At 35.5% G+C, this 5,870-nt stretch overlaps 1 pseudogene; it reads right to left on the minus strand.

Moving 5' to 3' along the window:
- Positions 1-686: 686 nt before the first annotated feature.
- LOC107710765 (ATP-dependent RNA helicase DDX51-like) overlaps positions 687-5,870 on the minus strand; it is a 7,915-nt pseudogene continuing 2,731 nt past the window's right edge.

The raw sequence follows: 5,870 nt of genomic DNA on the forward strand, positions 1-5,870 counted from the left end.
GTTAAAGTCCGCGTGAACCGGAAGTTGCTGCCGACTTTATTTCAGTGTAGTGACGTATTTCCATCTGAAACGGAATATTGAATAGAGGGCATGGTTTTATGTTTGCGCTCTTCCTCTCTGTCTGGTTGGGGGTGTGTTTAAAAGGATATTCTGCCCAAGCCGTCAAACTGTCTTCATCAGAGAAGGACTGCCATTCCAGAGCAGAAGCAAATGATCAGATTTTGATTAAAGATTACCAAAACAAACAATTTTTTTCAGCGGATTAACTTGCACGGATTAATTGTTCACATCAAGACTAGCAATGTGCACTAGTAAAGTAAATAAAGTCAATTTTGATTTCATGCCGACTTTAAAGCTTTAAGTACAAAATAGTAGTAGAAAACTCTTATATTTATATATAACTGTACCAATCTACTACGTAAATCTGCCTTTTAACCTAACAAGTAATTATAACCACCATTATAATACAGGTGGTATATTACAGCAGAAAGCCACATTATGAATCAAAGTTCATCGCAAGTGGCCTCTCCAACAAACATGGCCAGTACTTGTATACTGACCATTTTTCCACCATAAATTGCCCAATTCATAGTTTTTACTTGCAGAAATCAATAATGTGACATTAAAATTAATTACACCGTAAAATTACATATAATTGTGATTTACAACATTTAATTTTTTTTTGTTTTTACCATACCCTATAAAGCAATTTACAGTTTACAGTCTCCATGCTTTTAAGAGCTTCTGGTTGCACAAAATGCCTCTGTATGCCAGGACTACCAGCATCTCTCACCATCTGCTAGAAACTCTTCTCCTGAAAGACAAACATAACTAAAAGTACTCAAGCACAATTCTTGTGACATTCAGCCATTAGAGCATATGGAGTAACTCAACCAATCATATTGTATTATGATGACTTGCCTGTGAATGTATGTTCGGATGTACTGAGGAGCATCATAATTAATGACACATTTCACGCCATGGATATCAATGCCTCTGGCAGCAGCATCTGTGCTTATTAACCTGAATATCAACAATATTTCATTACATACACTATATAGTCCCACCAGGAGTTTGACTTTTTTTCTGATTTTGCAGCGACTTATATCAAAATTTGCAGCATTTCTTGTGTTGTTTTGCAGCAAAAATACAGGTGCATCTCAATAAATTTGAATGTCGTGGAAAAGTTCATTTATTTCAGTAATTCAACTCAAATTGTGAAACTTGTGTATTAAACAAATTCAATGCACACAGACTGAAGTAGTTTAAGTCTTTGGTTCTTTTAATTGTGATGATTTTGGGTCACATTTAACAAAAACCCACCAATTCACTATCTCAACAAATTAGAACATGGTGACATGCCAATCAGCTAATCAACTCAAACCCCCTGCAAAGGTTTCCTGAGCCTTCAAAATGGTCTCTCAGATTGGTTCACTAGGCTACACAATCATGGGGAAGACTGCTGATCTGACAGTTGTCCAGAAGACAATAATTGACACCCTTCACAAGGAGGGTAAGCCACAAACATTAATTGCCAAAGAAGCTGGCTGTTCACAGAGTACTGTATCCAAGCATGTTAACAGAAAGTTGAGTGGAAAGAAAAAGTGTGGAAGAAAAAGATGCACAACCAACCGAGAGAACCGCAGCCTTATGAGGATTGTCAAGCAAAATCGATTCAAGAATTTGAGTGAACTTCACAAGGAATGGACTGAGGCTGGGGTCAAGGCATCAAGAGCCACCACACACAGACGTGTCAAGGAATTTGGCCACAGTTGTCGTATTCCTCTTGTTAAGCCACTCCTGAACCACAGACAAAGTCATTTCCACGACATTCTAATTTATTGAGATGCACCTGTATACCACAGACAACGCTATTCTAATATCTGTATTACTTTTCTGACCTCAAGAAACATTATGCTCCATAATTCATAAAAAGAGAACACTAACAGAAGCTAAAAGGGAAACTTAAGTGTTGTCCTCTTAATTCTGTAGTTAATACATGAATTTCTAAGGACTCTAAATTATCAACATGATCAAAACTTTGTTGAAAAATCTCTAATAAATGAGCAAAATGTGATGTCGGGGCAAAATGAGCAAAATCATTAGCATTACAAAAATCATGTTACAAATGTATGTATCAAATAATGATACAACAGGCTTATGAGGAACATGTATTTGTTCATTTTGCAATCACCTTTAGGCATTGCCTACTGAATTGCATACTGTTATAAAAATCACATGTTGGCCATATGAATAGCAACTGCACCAAATTGCTATTTTTGCTCAGTTTGGGCCTCTTAATTATAATTGAGCTGTTTTTTCCCTCCATATTCTCACTATATCACTATATTGGCCATAAAAGTCTGGTGTATCAAGTATATGACAAAACAAAAACACTTACATTATTTTTTGACTATTATTGAATTATTTCAAGCTTTACATGGCTAATAAGTTAGTATTTTATAATAAACTTTAAACATAACAGCAAGTGGGCTTTGGCTGAATGTGTGTGCAATGACATCACACGACGTGTATAGGCCCAAAATTCAGCGGGAAATCTGCGGCAATTTAGAAAAATTGCAAGCTCCTCCACATTATGCGGGGTTTGTTTGATTTTGCGTTACATTTTATGATCGCATAATCGCAAAATCCTGGAGGGACTGATTATATATATATACTGTATATATTTATGAGACGCTTTCAAATTTTGTAAATCCATTTTTCGTAATTATTTCAAAAATAATTTTCCGGCCTTGCATTGTGTTATGACAGAAGTAAATTACTATACATCTTGTTGGGTTGGTTGTTCCTGAACGCTTAGGGCAGATACTGAAGACATACGTACAGTGGGATCTTCCCTTGCTCCAAGTCCTTCAGTGTTTTTGTCGTTCGCTTGGGCTCAGTTTAGAGGAAAACTCAGCCACTTCCACACCGACAAACAGCTTCACGAGCAAATACAGTCTGAGAGACAGAAGAAACAGTTAAATGAAATCAAAAATACAGTAATAAACGGTTTGTCTTTGATTGAACACATTTTAGGCAAAAGATCACAACTAAAACTAGGGTATATCCACATATTTGTGTGAATTTCCTTGCTCTGTGCTCTGTCTGTACAGTTATTTTTCTTAGGTGCAGATGACTTCACTTTGCATTCTTGTAAATTATTCATGATTATAATCAAATTCAATTTTATATTCAGGGCTCCAGACTATTAAAATGACTAAGGAGCCAAAAATGAATGAAGCATATAGGAGCCACGTTTAGTCACCAAATTAGAGAACTGCAACCAGAAGCGCTTTCTTCCATTGTCATGTTTACAGTGTTGCCACAAAGTTTTTAAAATCAAATGTAACAAACCTGAATAAATAAATAATACTTCCACAATGCCCTTGTATCACAGATTCTTTCACTAATCATCAAACTTTAATCTGCAAAAATACATATTTAAAGACATGTCTTCCATTTTATTTACAATTGTTCACTAAATTAGTTCACGCAAGAATAAATCTCATTTTGCGCACCAGATCTACAGGATCACGTGACACTGAGGACTGGAGTAATGGTGCTGAAAATTCAGCTTTGCATCACAGGAATAAACAAAACAAAACAAACAATAGAAAACATTTCAAGTGTGATAATATTTAAAATATGTAAATAATATTTACAACAATATTCTTTTTTAAATAAATGCTTAATCAATATTAAAATAAATATGTTAACATTTAAATTGTAATAATATGTCACAATATAATTGTTTTTATTGTATTTTTCAAATGAATGCAGCCTTGGTGAAAATAAGAGACTTTTTTCAAAAACATCACAAAAATCTTACAGACTCCGAACTTTTGAACGGTAGTGTGTATATGTAAATAATATTAAATGTGGCATGTACTGAATGGCATATTGCAGAATAAGCAACAATACATGTCAAGATATCGATATGCCATGCAGAGACATCCATGAACACTTTTAACTAATAAAGTAAAAATTTTTTAAAAATTGCTAAATCGATTCAAAAAGACATTTAAATTTTTTTTTAAAAATGAATAAGATGTTTTTTGTTTGTTTGTTTGTTTTTATTTTATTTAAAAGGGACAATACACATTAATTAACATGAGTAAACAAGTCTACTGTTAATTAATTGTTGCAGTTGTTTATTTTTTTTAAATTTGCAACTAATTTAACCATGGCCTGGAGCCCTTAATATATACAGCAGTCCTGAAAAATGCATCATTACCGGTGTGCTGCTTCTCTGGAGTTTGTGAAGCACAAAGCAGGACTGAACTTGAGCCGAAGCAGGAAGTGAAGGATGATGAGCGGTTTTTTGCTTAAGGTGCAGGGGACATAATACTCCTGCGCAAGACATTCCCATATGTTAAAGTTATGCAGAGAAGATCTGTTACCAGTTTAGATCCTATGGTGTCTGATTACAATTCTCAGGAAGTGCTAAACTCACAACGAGACCCTGAGGGAAGTTAAAAGCGTCCTGGCTTTGTGTGGTGCTCTCTGCACAGCTGTGTGTGGAACTGAAGAGTCGAGGCTGGTGCAGATCCAGCAGCGGTAGCTTCTCAGGGTTGTGGGTGAGAGTGGCGGAAAACCACAACTTCTGCAGAGGAATCTGTGGCGGAGACAAACTGACATACATACAAACAGACATAAATACTGAGCTGCTTGTTTTAGACTAGTAAAGATAAGTTTAAAGTTTAAAGGTGGGCACAGACACTGTCAAACTGAGGGTCACTGGGTTGGCTGGTATGGCTGGTTGAAAATCCTTGAGCTAAATAATGATGACATCCTACCTTGCCACTGTGATTGGTCCATGCAGGATTCTCCTGAAGACAGACACTGTACACTGCTTTAACCACCTGAGTGAGCCACGACTAATGCATGCCATCAATCATCCTGTCTGCCTCCTCAATAATCTACAACATACACATTGTAAATCTGTCTTCACACTTTCTATACAGAAAATAAAAAATATATTATGATAGAGACTTTATTGCTATTTAATTCATTTGTATTAAATGCCATTTCAATCTTAAAGGAACAGTTCACTCAAAAATGAATAAACAAATCCATCATTAAGGCGCTTTAACTTTAAACCGTTGCTTCTGGCCAAAATACAAGTATATATAATCCATAACAGTGAAAAACTCCATCCCCTGTTGTCTCTCACATCAAAATCCACTGACAAATTTGTTTAGAGCTGTTTCGGACTGTTTTCACTTGTAAATAGTGCTTGATCTGTGCAGATTTCTCTCCTGATTCAGAAGAGATGACTTTTTCACTGGAGAAAGCAATTTTATAGAGAGAGGACTCATATTTTACACACAATGGTTAGAAGTTAATAATATCTTGGTGGATTTGTTTCTTACAAACAGGCAGCTTTTTGCTTCACAAGTCATTAACTGATGGACTGGAGTGCTGTGGATTATTGTGATGTTTTTATCAGCTGTTTGGACTCTCATTCTGACGGCACCCATTCACTGCAGAGGATCCATTGCTGAGCAAGTGGAAGAAACAAACTACTGTATATATCATCTATATATTGGATGGCCTGAGGGTGAGTACATTTTCAGCTAATTTTCATTTTGGGTGAACTAATCCTACACTACCGTTCATAAGTTTGGGGTCAGTCCATTTTTTCAAAAGCTTTTAAAAGAAGTCTCTTCTGCTCGCCAAGACTGCATTTGTTTGATCAAATACATTAAAAACAATAATACAGTGAAATTTTATTACAGTTTAGAATAACTGATTTCTATTGTAATATATGTTCAAATGTGTTTTAATTCTGTGATCAAAGCTGAATTTTCAGCATCATTACTCCAGTCTTCAGTGTCACATGCTCTTCAGAAATCATTCTAATACGC

Source organism: Sinocyclocheilus rhinocerous, unplaced genomic scaffold, assembly GCF_001515625.1.
Source record: "Sinocyclocheilus rhinocerous isolate Xijiao unplaced genomic scaffold, SAMN03320098_v1.1 scaffold1048, whole genome shotgun sequence".
Taxonomy (NCBI): Eukaryota; Metazoa; Chordata; class Actinopteri; order Cypriniformes; family Cyprinidae; genus Sinocyclocheilus; species Sinocyclocheilus rhinocerous.